Here is a 19,071-nt window from a genome sequence, read left to right on the forward strand (position 1 = left end):
GAACCCCCTCTGGTCTCCCTGCGCACCATCCCTCCCAATTCCATAGGTGCGGGAGAGAGGGTGCGAGAGGATGGAACAACCAGACCCGATCTAGACGTCCACGAGTAGCCAGCATGTTGTCCAGCTTGATGGACATGTCCACCAGCTGGTCGAAGGTGAGGGTGGTGTCTCTACAGGCCAGCTCCCGACGGACGTCCTCGCGTAGACCACAACGGTAATGGTCGATCAGGGCCCTGTTGCTCCATCCAGCGCCGGCAGCCAAGGTCCTAAACTCCAAAGCAAACTCCTGTGCACTCCTCGTCTCCTGCCTCAGATGATAGAGGAGCTCCCCCGTTGCTTTGCCTTCAGGTGGATGATCGAATACTATCCGGAATTGGCGGGTGAACTCTTCAAAATGGTCCAATGCCGCATCCTCCCTTCTACACACAGCACTGGCCCATTCCAGGGCTTTCCCGGTGAGGCATGAGACGAGGGCGTAACTCTTCTCAAGGTCAGATGGTACTGGGGAGGCCGTGGCTAGATATAAGTTCAGCTTAAGGAAAAAACCCTGGCAGCCGGCAGTGTCTCCGTTGTATCCCGTGGGTAGGGATGAATGGATCTTCAATTCCGGAGAGGAAGAAACATTCAAGGGAGATTCCGGTTGTGGTGGTGGCGCTGGAGAAACTCCCTGGCTCTCCCAGCGATCCATATTCTGGACAATGCGATCCATGACTGAGCTTATACAGTCAAGCTGCCTCGCTTGTTCCTGAATGCGTTCCTCCAGCTCCATGAGCATAGTGTCCTCTCCTGCTGACTTCATATTGTAGGTCAGAGATTCTGTCAGGCATATGTGTATAGGTGGCAGGGAAGTCAGGCGCAGGAGTCAAACTGAGTGTAAAATGGAGTCTTTTAATAATGTCCTAGTAACATGCTCCATAACACTAAACAGGAAAAAGAACATAAACAAATATGGGTACGAAGACCCGTCGCGCACCTATACAACAAAAAACACTACACTGACAATAAACAATCTCTGACAAAGACATGAGGGGAAACAGAGGGTTAAATACACAACAGGTAATGAATGGGATTGAAAACAGCTGTGGGAAGACAAGACAAAACCAATGGAAAATGGATCAATGATGGCTAGAAGACCGGTGACGCCGAGCACCGCCCGAACAAGGAGAGGCAACGACTTCGGTAGAAGTCGTGACAATTGTAGTATTTTAGCCAGATGTGTAAGGCCAGCAGTCTACTGAATCTTTCACACCTGCGACCCGACAATTGTCCTGGACCTGAAATAATTGGCTGTTTTATTTAGTTGAGTCTTTTTAATGCTAAAATCAGTTATTTTAAAATCCATTTTCAAATGTTCCAAGCTAGCCCTCCTGATGTCGTTGGACCCCACATGGACTACGACAGTTTCAGCTCCCGGCTGTGGTAGAACAGTCGGAAGCAGCCTTATGTCCTGTGCTCTTGGGTAACAAAGGGTTTTTGCCTTGGGGACCAAGATGTTTCTCACCATAGAGCTGCCTATGATGACAGCTGTTGATGTCTCAGGCAGCATCACAGTATAAAGTATGGACATTTTTGGGGGGAATATAAATAGGAAAACCACCCACTAATGTGGAATTTTATTCTCAAAAAGAGGTCTTTCTCCAGTTTAAGGGGTGGGGTTGTCCATGGTTTCCCTTCTGCGCAATCCACTCCAGATCCACCTCCTGCTGAGTTAGGCCTGAGGCACAATGAAATGTTGAGCAATACAATGCCACACAATTCTTTGAATATATATGCTTACAATAAACCAAAGTCTATTACTTAAACTCCAACATTTGTTCATTAAAATCACGAGTCCAGTGTAAAATAGTTACAAACTGTGCGCTTCCCTGTTACTCCAGTCCGTATATTCCAACAATGATGGGGCCAGAGCTACGCACCCTTTAAAGTTTCTCCCTATTCGTTGGCGCTAGAAATCCTACTGTAGATATACAGATCAGTAATGTAATTACTGTGGTCGAAACATGTTTGACAAAGATTGACAAGCGTACAATTTATATCTGAATGACCGCTAGAGTCATTGCAAAAGCTGTCCCCATTCAAATGGAATTGAATCATATAAAACAGACCTGTTCTGTATGATTGAATTCAACGACTGTCATTAAAGAAGATCTAAAGGCGGCATATTAAAATATTGCAATAATAAATAAAAAATTGCACTGGTATAATTAATCAAATTAGCTAGAAAGAGACTGCTAAAAGGCAGTGAGAACAAGGCAACGGTAAATATGTCCTCCCCCACCAGAGTATGTGAGCGGAGTTGAGCAGTTGGGAATCCCGCTCATTGCTCATGGAGTGGTACTCCATGTCTTTTCCTACCGCTCAGCTAAACACCGCTCCAGGCTCACAGGAGAAAAAAAACTCCTGCTCCAAATTTGCTCCATTCATTAACATCACAATTTAACCCACACCAATCTATTTCTGTAGTATTGAAACCAAACCATATGGATTTGAATAAAGTATTTGAATAGACATGAAAAGGTAAATGTAAGAGAACATCATTTCAAATAGGCTACATGTCATATTAAACGGCATAAAACACCCTAAATAGGTCAGGAGACTTAAAGAACAAAGTAATTACTTAAGTTGTATTATTTCAATTATTCCAAGGCTATAGCCTACAAACAAATACATTGTAAAGCATTTGTGAGGGTGACAATATGCTGGTAGGGACATAAAGCAAGCAGCATTTATGCTACTTAATATGTTTACATACCCTACATTATTAATCTCATATGTATATACTGTACTCCATATCATCTACTGCATCTTTATGTAATACATGTATCACTAGCCACTTTAAACTATGCCACTTTGTTTACATACGCTACATTATTCATCTCATGTATATCCTGTACTCGATACGATCTACTGCATCTTGCCTATGCCGTTCTGTACCATCACTCATTCATATATCTTTATGTACATATTCTTTATCCCTTTACACGTGTGTGTGTGTGTATATAAGGTAGTAGTTTTGGAATTGTTAGGTTAGATTACTCGTTGGTTATTACTGCATTGTCGGAACAAGAAGCACAAGCATTTCGCTACACTCGCATTAACATCTGCTAACCATGTGTATGTGAAATAAATTTGATTTAAAACATTTCGTTGTATTAAATCATTCTAGTCTATAAATTGCGCATATAGGCTGTGGCTTACTTAGAATTAAATACAAATTACTTAGTGCCTTTGAATTCATTTTTAGAAACACAAGTATGGCCAGTTTGTGGCTTCAGGCTCATACTATGGTGCCTGGAGACTCGCTAGCAGCGGAGAATATCCTCTCCACGCTTACAGAGCCACTGGGGATTCTAAACACCCTTTATGCCAGACTGGGCAGAGATGCAAAGTTGTGTATTTTTCATTTTTCTATAGGTAGGCCTTAAGGTTTTTAGGTAAAATAACCCAATCAAAACGGAAAGCTCTTTGAACGTGGGAATATGCCAGGCCTATTGAGCCTAAATCAATTATGGCCTATTGCATAGATTTTACCCACCTAATTTCTTTCTTTTAGCATGTGCATGTAGTAAATAAACCATACTTTTGGGATAAGTGTCTTTTCAGATTCCACAAAATTCTTTAGTTGTGGATGTTTCATATAGCTAGCATGTAACAACTGCTATATCCCACGCATAGAACAATGGCATCCGGTCTATAACCTAACAGTTTAGCACCATACCAGCAGGTGGCATTCAAGCCTTACACAACAGTGGACACTACCTTACTGCACTCCCTCTCTTGCTCTTGGTCTGCATTTTTGTTAGTCACCTTGACTTAGCCCCTGTGTTTTCAGTTTTTTATGAAACTATTTAGTGAACTCTGACAGTAGCTAAAGCAAGGGACTATTAGCAGCACACAAGTAGACTTCAAATGCAGACTGGGGCAGGCAGGCCCTAAGCTCCTAAAGTGAGTGCTACTGGAGTAAAATTGGAGTGGGCGAGAAGGCCGAAGCTCCAGCCTTTGGGGAATCTTGCTCCACTACAGCTCTGCTTCGCTCACATACTCTGTCCCCCAGGAATGATGCAGCGCCCCCATTTGGGCCAATTGGTGACAACAATTTAAGCTCAAACGGGACAGGAGATATGCTTGTTTAACGTTTGGAATTTCAGTTGATTACTATTTCATCGTAGGGGACTAAAATAGTACTGATTTATTCAATATTAAAAACAGCTATATGGTTGGCTCATGGTTGACTGCAGACGTGTGTGGGTTGAGTTGTAAATTGGTTGTCATCTGATTGTTTGAAGCTCTTGTTTCTCATGCATTTTAGTGGTTCTCCATAGGACTTAAAACATGTTGAAATTAGCATAAGAAAATACTAAGATATCAAGGCAATACGGCAACTATACTTAATGGCTGGTGTAGTCTGTGTGGCCGTGTGTGTATATTGGACAGTGTGTTTTCAGATGTTAAGCTAGGCTACTACCAGACTGGTCTAGTACTGACTGGTTTAGTCTGTTTGTGGCTATATGTGCTTATATGAGTGGTGTGCTGGCGATGTGGGCCAAGGCTAAAGTGAGCTTGTCAGATCCACTCCGGGCCTGTAGAGTAAGACTCCTAATGGCCTTTGTCATCTGCTAATGATAGCCCACAGCTGCTGCACACTGGCTCGGTAGGATCGGGAAGGGTGGGGGTCTCCCTTTGACACATCACCCAGGCTGCGTTCGAAATCATACCCTATTTAGTCTATTCGTGCACTGCTTTTGACCAATGACTTAGGGCACTGGTCAAAAGTAATGCACAATGTAGGGAATAGAATGCCATATGGGATGAAGCCTCAGCCTCCACTGGTGGATGGGGAACAAGTGATCCATAATGATTTGGCTTTTTCGTTTAATGAGTGCCCGGTGGGCATCCGTCCTTACCATGGCCGACGTGTGTCTCAGGCCAAAAGGAAGCCGGTGGAACCATAGAGTCCCTGCAGACAAAAAAGAGCAGTCAGTCTCAACTAAGTCTTTACCTGAATCAACACGCAATCATTCTGGAGTACACACACTATGCCTTCAAGTGTACAGGGATACATAGCAGACTAGCCCTGCATTGAAATGAGCTCTCGTCTTCTTTTGAACATTGATGCTAACGCTGAGTCATACTAAAGTTTTCCAATAATAAAAATATAATTGTATCTTGTTGCATAACAGCTGTGTTAATTGTGTTGACTTGAGTTTACCCTCTGACGTATCACTTTGTGTTCAACTGTGTAAAGACCACTTGTCGAAATGAACACTCATCCTCATGAACACATGTAAGAGGTCAGTTGCGCACTATACTGTATGCACTGACAGCTGGGAGAATGTTACATCACACCTGACTTAAAGGGATAGTTCACTTTTTGAAATGAACCATACCTTTTAATTCTGGAATCTGCATAAGGTGAAACAGTGCCACTGTTTGCCCCAGCGCCTTTTGGTATTGCTTTTATTTTGTTGAGGATGTGGAGGAAGGTCCAGGTCCAGGTCCAGCATCGTGGTAAAAAAAAAATCTGTACATGTTCTGTTGCGCATAAAATGATGTCTGAGGGGAAAGAAATGGTTTGTTTGAAGTAACTTCTTCGTTGTAATATTCCAGCTTAAAATCTTCTATTGTACCCTTTCTCAATGTGGTATGCTGAGTTGTCACTTTGACGGCACCAAAACCTAAGCTGTCTGAAAGAGACTTGAAAACCACAGTTTGAGGCCTTGGTATTATCCAGTGTAATAGGAAAGTGAAACATTAGGGATGTGTATCTTTCCCTTTCAAGACAATTCGATACATATCTAGATACAGTTGGGCAAAAAAGTATTTAGTGAGCCACCAATTGCAAGTTCTCCCACTTAAAGATGAGAGGCCTGTAATTTTCATCGTAGGTACACTTCAACTATGACAGACAAAATGAGAAAATATCTAGAAAATCACATTGTAGGATTTGTTATGAATTTATTTGCAAATTATGGTGGAAAATAAGTATTTGGTCACCTACAAGCAAGATTTCTGGCTCTCACAGACCTGTAACTTCTTCTTTAAGAGGCTCCTCTATCCTCCACTCGTTACCTGTATTAATGGCACCTATTTGAACTTGTTATCAGTATAAAAGACACCTGTCCACAACCTCAACAGTCACACTCCAAACTCCACTATGGCCAAGACCAAAGAGCTGTCAAAGGACACCAGAAACACAATTGTAGACCTGTACCAGGCTGGGAAGACTGAATATGCAATAGGTAAGCAGCTTGGTTTGAAGAAATCAACTGTGGGAGCAATTATTAGGAAATGGAAGACATACAAGACCACTGATAATCTCCCTCGATCTGGGGCTCCATGCAACCTATGGGGTCAAAATGATGAGCTGTGAGCAAAAATCCCAGAACCACACGGGGGGACCTAGTGAATGACCTGCAGAGAGCTGGGACCAAGTAACAAAGCTTATAACCATCAGTAACACACGATGCCGCCAGGGACTCAAATCCTGCAGTGCCAGACGTGTCCCCCTGCTTAAGCCAGTACATGTCCAGGCCCGTCTGAAGTTTGCTAGAGAGCATTTGGATGATCCAGAAGAAGATTGGGAGAATGTCAGATGAAACCAAAATATAACTTTTTGGTAACTCAACTCGTGTTTGGAGGACAAAGAATGCTGAGTTGCATCCAAAAAACACCATACCTACTGTGAAGCATGGGGGTGGAAACATCATGCGTTGGGGCTGTTTTTCTGCAAAGGGACCAGGATGACTGATCTGTGTAAAGGAAAGAATGAATGGGGCCATGTATCGTGACATTTTGAATGAAAACCTCCCATCAGCAAGAGCATTGAAGATGAAACATAGCTGGGTCTTTCAGCATGACAATGATCCCAAACACACCGCCCGGGCAACGAAGGAGTGGCTTCGTAAGAAGCATTTCAAGGTCCTGAAGTGGCCTAGCCAGTCTCCAGATCTCAACCCCATAGAACATCTTTGGAGGTAGTTGAAAGTCCGTGTTGCCCAGCAACCGTCGCAAAACATCACTGTTCTAGAGAGCTGCATGGAGGAATGGGCCAAAATACCAGCAACAGTGTGAAGACTTACAGAAAACGTTTGACCTCTGTCATTGCCAACAAAGGGTATATAACAAACTATTGAGAAACTTTTGACCAAATACTTATTTTCCACCATTCATTAAATCCTACAATGTAATTTTTTTTTCTCATTTTGTCGGTCATAGTTGAAGTGTACCTACGATAAATTACAGGCCTCTCTCTCTCATCTTTTTAAGTGGGAGAACTTGCACAATTGATGGCTGACTAAATACTTTTTTGCCCCACTGTACATGGGCTTCAATATGATACATTATGTTTTAGTTTGAAACTGTTCAATGTGATTCGCTGCACTAACATTTTGTTGTATAAACACATTCAATTTACATTCTAAATCATGAGCTGTGCCTCTCTGAGCTGGAACTGTCTGACCTGACATTACTGTGTATATTATGTATATGGTGTAGGTAGACAACTGGGCATCTACTGCCCCACTAACTAAAATCCCTGTCACCCACTAATTAATTTGTCATTTTTGCCGATAAGTGTTAGAGCTTAATGTATCAATATTTTTCTTTCAAATATACCAATGACAAAGCCAATGAATATACCAAACAAAACATTAAGAACACCTAATGTTTTAGTACTCAGTGTCTAGTAAATGGCTGGATTTCACCTGTCTCGTAATTGATTGGTTTGGACCAGTGGTTCCCAAACTTTTTATAATCCCGTACCCTGTCAAATTTTCAACTTCCAGCTGCGTACCCCCACTAGCACCGGGGTCAGCACCCTCTCAAATGTTGTTTTGCCATTGTAAGCCTACCGAACACACTATACAATACATTTATTAAACAAAAGAGGGAGTTTGTCACAACCCGGCTCGTGGGAAGTGACAGAGCTCTTATAGGACCAAGGCACAAATAATAATGTAGTAATAATAAAATAATTTGGCTCTTTATTTAACCATCTTACATATAAAACCTTATGTCCATCCTTTCATTTTTGAAAAACAAATCTTTGCAATGTTGTATTGGAGAGAGTCAGTCTTAAATAATTTTCCACACAGTTTGTGCCTGTATTTATTTTTCATGTTAGTGAGGGCTGAGAATCCACTCTCACGTAGGTAAGTGGCTGCAAAGGGCATCAGTGTCTTAACCGCTCTGGTACAGAGAGCGTCCCACCTCGACTGCAGCCAGTGAAATTGCAGGGCGCCAAATTCAAAACAAACGCCATAATTAAAATTCCTCAAACACATGTATTTTACACAATTTTAAAGAAACGTATTGTAAATCCAGCCACAGTGTCCGATTTCAAAAAGGCTTTACAGCGAAAGCAGACTTTGCGATTATGTTAGGTCAGCTCTTAGCCACAGAAACCCATACAGCCATTTTCCAAGGAGTGTCACAAGTCAGAAATAGCATTAATATTAATCACTTACCTTTTGATCTTCATCTGGTGGCACTCCCAGGTCTCCATGTTAGACAACAAATGTTTGTTTTGTTCGATAAAGTTCATTTTCATGTCCAAATACCTCTGTTTTGTTCAGAAATCCAAAGGCACAATGCGCACTCTCAAAACCCAAGACGAAAAGTCAAAGTACAATAAAAGATAGTGGAAACATGTCAAACGATGTTTAAAATCAATTCTCAGGTTGTTTTTGTCATAAATATTCAATATTTCAACCGGATAAAAGCTTTGTCAATGGAAAAGGTAAACAAGAAATGCGCGCTCCCGATCACGTGCTTGGTTCATGGATGGAAATTTCCACTGTCCTCTCATTGAAAGCAGTGTATCTCCCTCATTTTTCAGAGTAAAAGCCTGAAACAATGCCTAAGGACTGGTCACATGTTGAGGAAGCCATAGAGATTATGAACTGGGTCTTAAGTCTTTGAATGGTGGATAGGCTGTTTTTCCATTGAAAGCCTTTCAAAATAAAAGTACTTCCTGGTTGGATTTACCTCGTGTTTTCGCCTGCCATATTAGTCCTGTTATACTCAGTCATTATTTTAACAGTTTTGTAAACTTTTAGAGTTCTATCCAAATCCACAAATTATATGCATATCCTAGCTTATGGGCCTGAGTAGCAGGCAGTTTTAATTTGGGCACCCTCTTCATCCAAAATTCAGAATGCTGCCCCCTACCCTAGTGAAGTTAACAGCACGATTTGCCAAGGCAGGATACTTTGAGCGCAGCCCAACCCAGAAATTTAGCAGTGGCTTCTGATTAAATTCAATTTTCACATAACTGCTTGAGGCTCTCTTATTCAGATAATGGTAAGTGGACTGGAGGCAGGGCATGAAAGGGATAACGAATCCAGTTTGTCTGTTTCGGGAAAGTACCTGCATAATTGCGCACCCAACTCAGGTACTTCGCTATATCACATTTGACATTGTCCGTAAGCTTGAGTCCATTTGCACACCAAAAAAAAACATACAATGATGGAAAGACCTGTTGTCCTTGTTAATGCAGACACAGAATAGCTCTAATTTCATAATCAGTCTCAATTTTGTCCTGTACATTGAATATAGTTGATGAGAGTCCCTGTATTCCTAGATTCAGATCATTCAGGTGAGAGAGAGAACATCCTCCAGATAGGGTAGTCATGTGAGAAACTCGTCATCATGCAAGTGGTCAGACAAGTGAAAATGGTCAGTAAAGAACGTTAACCTCTTGTGCCTAGGGGGCAGTATTTTCATTTTTGGAAAAATAACGTTCCCAAAGTAAACGGGATATTTTGTCAGGGCAAGATGCTAGAATATGCATAACAGCTGACAGCTTAGGATAGAAAACAGTAAAGTTTCCAAAACTGTAAAAATATTGTCTGAGTATAACTGGTATTGCAGGTGAAACCCTGAGAGAAATCCAATCTGGAAGTGCCTCATGTTTTGAAAGCTCTGTGTTCCAATGCATCCCTATTGAGCAGTGAATGGGCTATCAACCAGATTACTTTTTCTACGTATTCCCGAAGGTGTCTACAGCATTGTGACGTAGTTTTACGCCTTTATGTTGAAGAATACCCGTAAGTGGCTACATTGTGTAATTGCCTATCTGGGGGATGTTTTTTCTCACCTGAATGATCTGAATCTAGGATTAAAGGGACTCTCCGCAACTATATTCAACGTGCAGGACAACATTGAGGCTATGATTTAACTTAAGGTATAGCTGGCAGCATTTTCACTTTTGGATAAAAAGCGTGCCCAATTTCAACTTCCTGCTACTCATGCCAAGAATATAAGATATGCATATTATTATTAATGGATAGAAAACACTGAAGTTTCTAAAACTTTGAATCATTTCTGTGTATAACAACCTATGTAGCATGCAAAACTCCAAGGACTAACCATTCAGATTTTTTTTTTTGGTCTGTCTGTTCAGTGAAATCTCATTGGCAAACAATATTTCTTAGGAACTTGTTTTCAGTTCCTACCGCTTCCACTGGATGTCACCAGTCTTTAGAATTTGGTTGAGGTTATTCATTTGTGCAGAGAAGTACGGCCATCTAGGAACTGCTTAACAGAGTTGCGCAAGACTTGAAAAGTAGCTTGGTTTGTTGTGTTCCTGTACTGAACACAGATAGACCCGTCTTCAATTTGATCGATAATTATGTTTAAAAATACAGTTGTATTACAAAAGTAGTTTGAAATATTTTGGCAAAGTTTATAGGCAACTTTTGAAATATTTTGTAGTGACGTTGCGCATTTCGGAAGCTGTTTTTTTTCTGGATCAAACGCTCCAAATTGACATTTTGGATATATGGATGGAATTAATCAAACAAAATTACCAATTGATGTTTAAGGGACATATTTGAGTGCCAAGAAAATAAGCTTGTCAAAGGTAAGGCATGTTTTATATTTTATTTCTGCATTGTGTAGCGCCTGCAGGGTTGAAATATGCTACCCTCCTTTGTTTACTTTTGTGCTATCAGATAATAGCTTCTTATGCTTTCGCCGAAAAGCCTTTTTAAAATCTGACATGTTGGCTGGATTCACAACGAGTGTAGCTTTCATTAAGTATCTTACATGTTTGATTTAATGAAAGTTTGATTTTTATATCATTTTTAAAAAAATCGCCGTGCTGCACTTTCCCTGGCTTTTGCCCAAGTGGGACGCAAGCGTCCCCTATACCATAAGAAGTTGGAGCTCTTCTCTGTCTGCATTAACAAGGACAACAACCAGGTCTTTCCATCATTGTATGATATTTTTTTTGTGTGTGCAAATGAACTCAAGCTTACGGACAATGTCAAATGTGATATAGCGACGCACCTGAGTGAGTTTGGTGCGCAATAATGCAGGTACAATCCTGAAATGGATGACACACACAACTGGATTTGTTATCCCTTTCATGCCCTGCCTCCAGTCCACTTACCAATATCTGAGTAAGAGAGCCTCATCAATTTACCCAAGCGGTTCTGTGAAAATGGAATTTTATCAGAAGCTACTGCCAGATTTCTAGATTGGGCTTCGCCCTTTTCTTGACAAATCGCACTGTTAAGACACTGATGCCCTTTGCAACCACGTACCTATGTGATTGTGGATTCTCTGCCATCACTAGCATGAAAACTAAATAGACACTGTGTGTGGGAAATGATTTAAGGTTGAGACTCTCTCAACACAACCCAACATGGCAGAGTTATGTGCATACTTTCAAGAACACCCTTCTCATTGACCTGTGGTGAGTTATTCAGTGTTCGATTAACAAATAAGGTTTTATATGTAAGATGGTTAACTAAAGAGCAAAATCATTTATTATATTTTTTTGTGCCCTGTACCTAGAGGAGCTCTTCATTTCCCACTATCCGGGTTGTAACAAACTCACACTCTTATGTTTAATTAATGTATCGTATAGTGTGTTTGTGGCAGGCTTACAATGATGACTAACAACATTTGACAGTGCGCTGACCCTGGCACTAGAGGGGGAATACAGCTGGAGGTTGAATGTTTGAAGGGTTACGGGACTATAAAAAGTTTGGGAACCACTGCACTAGGCTAATATTTTGACTCTTTAATTGACCTATATCATGTTACTTCAAGCGATTTAAAGTTGTGAGTGACAATGTGTTACAATTGAATTTGAATGAACTGAATGAGGATATAGAAGAAGAGGGTGATTGAATTTAGAACAGTCGTGTACGAATGGCTCTTCCTCTGTCCCGTGCGTACAATTTTTTTAAATTTTTTACATTTATTTTTAAATTGTCAGAAGAAGCTGAAACTGGACTGTAACCTATTACTTACTAAAACTCTTGTTCTACTGTAAGGTTTTTATTCTAAGAGAAACAAATGTTATATTCCATTATATTCTTAAAATGTATGTTTTTACTGAATATACGCAAGTGATGTCTGCTAGAATTAACAAGTTGATGGCGAAGCCATGAAGCCTCGTCTACCAAGCACAGAAAAATAATACTCAAAGGTTTCACATATTTTCAAGACCTGAGCTATTTAATGTATGTTTTATTTATTACATTTACTTATGGAATGTTACCAAATAGATAACAACAGAAAGAAGCATCTGGTGCCATTGGTAGAGAGTCAGGCAGACAATGCAGTGAAAGTGCATTGTACTGTAAGTACACAACAGCGCTGTGGACCAGTTGTAAATGATTTAGCAGCCTTTCCAATAAATTGGAATACAAGAGAAGCCACCCTCCCTTGATGGGCTATCAGTAGGACAATAGACTCTTGCCGAGTTTAGGGACTTTAAATGTATTCATGGATGTTTCTGAGGCATGTCACTTCATCCATCTCTTTGCATAGCTCACCACATGCATGTTTTCTAACCCCATCTGGGTGGATCCATAAGGAATTACTATGAGAATAAATATCACTGAATGACGGAACTATTAAATAAAGTAGGCTAATGCAAATGAAGGAAACACTTATTTCCTACTGAAACACCCAGTCATCCAATTGTTAGAATAGGATTTGAAGCTATTTTCTACCCACATGTGGTCAACTATTTCAGCACCTTTTCGCGCTGCTTTGAGACAGGCATGGGGACTGGTCTTGATAAATCAATTAGATTTATCAAGTTAGATTCTGTTTGGATTAGGTTGTGGAAATGTTAGGATTATTTTGCTCTTCAGTCGCTTAGTAGCCTAGGCCTACTCCCAACTGGTCACATTGTACAGCACCATATTTTCCTAACGGAAACCCTACTATGACTTTATAGGCTACTATAAAATGCATTTTGGTTTTTCTTGAAATAGAAACACAATAATATGAATCAATTTCAGTAAGCTACATTTTAAACAATATAAACAACTCAACACATACAATAATCATTTATAAACAAATTAAAATCAATCCCACAGTCTGTTCTAAGAAATAAAGCTTTTAAAGTCTTTGGTACAACCAATATTAGAATTCAATCGCTTTAGCCGACATGTTGCGGTTTATCCATTTAATTAGTCAAGGCTCCCTTTGTTATTTTGATTTATAACTAAAATGATGGACTGTATTTAAAGACATTAATGATTTGTATGCTGTGTGATGACATAAACAAATTTAATGAATGTTTGAATGATATACTGAATATTGTAGTAGGCCTTTATGCCAATAAGTAAGTTATTTTAAAACCGCTACAGTAAACAGGACTCTTAGGCCTACAGCTTGTCGTGACTTTCCTTTCATTAATCTGATTATTTATTTAATCCACTAACTATGTTTAATTGTTACCCAATTAAATGTAATAATTCATCAGGATTTGGGGCACCACAGAATAAGTTGTTTAGAGTAACTATTAAACTCTAAGGTCTTTACCTATTTCATCGATAGTCATCGTATTAATCATTACCTCTTATCAAACACTCAGTCTGAATGATTGCAACCTTCTTGGCTCTGCAAAACCCCCAGCCTTGGTCATTATTTAGTACAACTGTAAACAAATTGAATTCATTATTTACTAGCTAACTAAATAATAACACAGAATACTCAGACACACTTACATGAGATAAAGGTCCCTGGTGGACTGACAAGATATGATAGAGGGAGAGATTCTAAGACTGTCCTCACATTAATCCTATACCTTGCACACGAACCACCGCCCATTTGGAGTAAGAAATCATGTCGTCTATCTCTGTTGATACTAAGCCTTCTTGAAAGGGGGTTTTGGCTGTCTTCACTCAGCTCACTTGTATGTCTCTGATTGTCCACCAGAGGTCAATGTCTTTCTTCTTAGTTGTCCGGTTATCAGTGGTATCTTTTTCAGAACTTGTTCTTAGCTCATGTGAATGGTTTGAACCACTTTACATGCTCAGCTGCAGCCTGGCAATGTTTAACGTTCTAGCCATTTCAAACGTGTGGACCACGGTCTCACGTCTTTCAGGTCTGATAATTTCTCTTCCAAGCCTTTATAGACTTGCGTAAAAGGGGCATTATCATCCTCCTGACACAATCTCTGAGCTCTCTCAGGGCATGACTCATGCACAACATATATGATGAGAACCTGACATATACAGTGTATACTTTTCAAGTTACAGTATTTTCATTACACCATTTTAATGGCATCACAAAATAGACATTAGTTTTCCACATTCAGATGTTAGAAATATTGTTCGTGTTCACTTTTTGGACATTAGAGTTTTGGGTGGGCAAAAGTGCCCAAAAGTGGAGATAAAGGGACATTCCTTTAGTTGATACTAAAGGTTAAAAGAGTCTTGTAATTTACGACCGGGTGTGAACAGTCAACCATCCAGCAGCCCCCCCCCACCCACCCCCGGTTACTGTCACAATCCCACCAGTCTGATCTGACCCATTCTGACCCTTCCAGAACAGCCATGACAAGCTCCATGTCATTTCCATAACTTAACTTCAATAAAAACCTTGAACCCACCTGTCCCTGACTTTTCCTAAATATGTGTATTTTGCACTCTAGCAGTGGGCCTACATTGAGAAATATAAAAGACAAACTTTCTGAGCCTTTCATCCTCAAAGTACCATGAAGGTCTATTGCACCATATGCATATTAACAGAAGAATAGCTTGGACTGGATGAGTAGCCTACCAATAGCCCCCAGTCTAATAAATCATTTTAATATACACATTCACAAAGAAGTCTAATATTTTGTTTAGGGAGGTCATTAAAAATAATGTACGAAGACAATTTATTTCAAAAGAGTAGAATAGCATGTTTTAAGATTGATTTATCTGTGCTATAGTAGCTGAGGCCATGGCTGTGCCATGTCAATGACATTTTCTTGACTAATTTAGCAGACATCACATGCTTATATTCCCCAGCCCTTTACAATATGAATACGATAGAATACAATGGAAAGGATATTTTCCCCGAATCGGTATTTGCTGATTGTCAGCAGTATGCATGTAGCTGTGGTTATTCTTGAAAGAGAAACCATCTGTGTTTGGAAAAACGAGATTCATTAACCTTGGAATATGCTCTTTCGGATAGGCTATAGCAATCAAAACGTCTGACCAGCATGGCCCTCTGTAGGATTATTTGGAAAAGTAAGCAATCACCACAAGCTTCATAAAGATGCCCTCAAGTGGTCGAACGATCATTAAACGGCAACAATGGCTGAGAGTAAAATACTATGACATCATGCACTCAAGTGCCATAACATTCCGCAGCATCACGCAAGCTACGCTATGGTGTGACAACTTTTAAATGAGGACCCACTGTATATCCGCCTCCCTCTGTGTATAATCTGCTGAGTGTGTATTCATTCAATAAATCTGTCTTCCTCCCATTCATCCTCTTCTCCTGCTCTCTTCTGACTCAGTGGGGGATCTCATTATTTTTTTCTCTCCCTCTTCTGTCTCTTTCCCCGCTCTTTCTGTCCCTCCCTCTCTCTTTTGCGCTCTCCTTGCCTTGCTTTCTCTCTCCCTTTCTATTTCTCTCCAGCTCAATCTCTCCCTCTCTGTGGTGGAGTTATTTCACCCTGGGTTAACTAGCCTTTAGGAGATTTAAGGCCGCTCTGACTCGGACTCTGAACCTGTGCCAACGTTGTTTCAATAAGCTGTCTGGAGTGAATTCCAGCCCCCCCTCCACCTTACCTCTTCTCTCTCTCTCTCTCACTGAGAGGTAGCGGCTAGACTTCTCCACTGTTTCACTGAGCTCCACTCTTCCTCTATGCTGCTAAGCACTGGCTTAAGTGCTTACGAAGGGCTGTTAGTCGGACGTTCTAGGTTTTTAAACACAGGGGAGAGAGGGAATGCGGTGGGAGGGGCAGTGTGTGAGGGAGGGGGAGAAACAGGTGGTGCAGTTTGTGCACGTGTCTGTGGGTGTATACAGTGTGTGTACACACGCACATAGGCATCAATGTTAATAAATACACACAAGACAGGAACAATTAGTTTTCCCTAGCCTAGTGCTGTGGCAGTCATGAAATTCTGTCAGGCGGTTATTGTCATTCAAAAGACTGCCAGTCTCACGGTAAATGACCGTTAATTAACAAACACGTTTAGCATCTCCATGCATACAAGTAGCTGATGCCTTTTAGAACATCTACATTTTAAAAAGTCAAATCAGTTTAATACACCATCACAATCAATTCATTTATTTTAGGCAGGTCTAAAGAAACATTACAATATGAAGACATTTTATTTCAGAAGAACAGAATGTGTTGGCTTACTACAGTATATGTTATCTGGCTATGCACTATGCCATAGGCTGTAAGCTTGTTCATTTTCCAGACAAGATATGTGTAATGAACATGAGGGGAGACAGAGAGCTGGTTTCAAACGCAGGGCGCAGCAGCTGTTTATTGCAAAGGACCATAGGAGGATGCAGGTAGCTGGGTCCAGGGGCAGGCAGAAGGTCATACACAGGGGGTCCAAAAGGGCAACAGTACAGGCAGGGAAAAGGCTAGTAACGTAGTCTGGGAGATCAGGCAATAGATAACAGGAATTCCGATAGGCTAAAGTACAGGCAGGGAATAGGCAAAAAAAACTATCGTACACGGGAGGAGTAACTCACGGGAAACCCAGTGCCCAGATGTGTTTCACAAAACAAACAATACCGCACAGTGATGGGGTGCAAAGAACTGAACTAAATAGTTTCTGATAATGACATACAGGTGTGTGAACAGGTGATTAGAATTCAGGTGATTGGGAGAGAGCTGCGTTCAGAGGATTTAGGTGTTTGAGAGTGTGAACTGGAAAGTGAGCTTCTTTCAGGGGGTCTACGTGTTTGAGGGTGTGAGTTGGAAGCAGACGTTACAATATGATTTGTAAGTCCAGTGGCATTATTTTATAGTAAGAAGAATGTTATTTAACTTAGCTGAATAAAATAAAATTGATATTTTTCCTATTCCCGGCACGAATATTCCCAGATGTTGAGTGTAAAAATGATCATTTGAAACAGGTCCTATATGCTAGATTTTGAGTTATTTGGCAACTGTAGTGGTGAATGATATAAACCTTAGAATGTCTTAGAAATCAAAACATATATGGGCTGCATGATGCGACTAAAGGTTCTATAAAAAACAATTTCTGGGGTATGACTGAACTATACTCATTTCCTGTTTAAGCGGAAGTGCTGCATTGCATACAGGAACGATGGCATCTCAAACAATTTTCACACGTTTGCTACAACTTCCTAGGATTACTATTAACGATGTACACAGTATCACCAGGTCATCTACAAGTGCAGCTAAATGTAAACTGGAGAAGGGATTCAAGTTTTGTCTTCCTACCTGTATGACTATGAAGGTAGTTATGTACCGTAGCTGGACCTAGCTAGCTACTGTATGTTTTTGCAGTTGTTTATAGCTAACATTCTGGTTAAAGGGATACTTCTGGATTTTCTCAATTATGCCCTTTATCTACTTCTCCAGAGTCAGATGAACTTGTGGATACCATTTTTGTCTCTGCGTCCAGTATGAGAAAGTGAGAAGTAGCTTTGCGAGCCAATCAAATTGACTGGAAGTCAATGCTAACCGCTACCATAGATCTCCAGTATTTGCACTAATGCTAGTTAGCAATTGTGCTAACGCTAGTTAGCAACTTCCTTCAAACTGTATCCATGTAGCCAGTCGCATTAGCTACTGATCTACACAACATGGCTGTCTGTAGTTAAGCCTGCCTTGGTGATAAATATATTTTGTAATATATAGGGGGTGAAGCCAGGACCTGTGGATGAAATGTTTTTGAAACCCAAAATAGATGGGACCTCAAATGCATGAGGTATTGTAACAGTCTGAGTGTAGTGGGTGAGGAGTCAGGCGCAGGAAGCAGAGAGTTCAGGGGAGTGCTACTTTAATGCACTGAGAAAACGCTGAACATAAGCCAACCCTCACAAACACACAGGGCGTACTGAACAAACAAATGCCCCAAACAGGGGGACTTAAACGGTCCAGGGAAAAACCACAAAATGGGAAAACACAAAACCCATCGATGTGCACAATAGTACACCAAACAGACGATCACAATAATTAATCCCGCACAAGGAACCCTGCGGGCCGGCTGAATAATAAAGCCTACTACCTAACACAAAACAGGTGCACACAATCAACACATAAGGAGGGGGAGGAAATAATCAGTAGCAGCTAGTAGGCCTGCGACAACGAGCGCCACCCGAACGGGAAGGGGAGTGTCCTTCGGTCGGAGTCGTGACAGGTATACAAAGTTGTTGACGGGCAGATCAAGTTTAAATAACATGTCGTGTGTACAGATATTCATGGTGATACAAGTTTACATTTACATAACTATACGGCTATGAATGCATCATACGTAGGACATGGGCATGCTTTTTGTAGTCCTCTGCTCAACCCTAAACTCTATTACACTACACTAATGTAACAATATGCATAATCAGTTTTGCGCATAGAATTTGTCTTTTCAGATCTGTGCTGTACAAAGGATTCATTGGTGTGCTTCCAGACCCCTCTCCCTTGTCATTGAAGCTGTCTATGTGAAACACCTGAGTGGGCATTCCTTGGGGAAGGAAAGAGTGAATGCTTTTTACTTTTAGGGAAGTCATCAATGTGAGATCGAAAAGTACAGCAGAAAACTTAGCTGAGAGAGTTGTTTAAGCCCATGATGTTTCTGCAGAACATTTACAAAGATACAACTGTCTTCAAAGCAGAGT

At 40.7% G+C, this 19,071-nt stretch overlaps 1 long non-coding RNA gene across 1 annotated transcript; it reads right to left on the reverse strand.

Moving 5' to 3' along the window:
- Positions 1 to 870: 870 nt before the first annotated feature.
- LOC116358646 (uncharacterized) lies at positions 871 to 16,166 on the reverse strand. The gene is made up of 4 exons (XR_004206418.1): positions 16,038 to 16,166; positions 5,388 to 5,553; positions 4,905 to 4,957; positions 871 to 1,714 (listed from the first exon to the last, which is right to left on the reverse strand). It is a non-coding gene; the product is annotated as an uncharacterized LOC116358646 (long non-coding RNA).
- Positions 16,167 to 19,071: the final 2,905 nt, after the last annotated feature.

Source organism: Oncorhynchus kisutch, linkage group LG30, assembly GCF_002021735.2.
Source record: "Oncorhynchus kisutch isolate 150728-3 linkage group LG30, Okis_V2, whole genome shotgun sequence".
Lineage (NCBI taxonomy): Eukaryota > Metazoa > Chordata > Actinopteri > Salmoniformes > Salmonidae > Oncorhynchus > Oncorhynchus kisutch.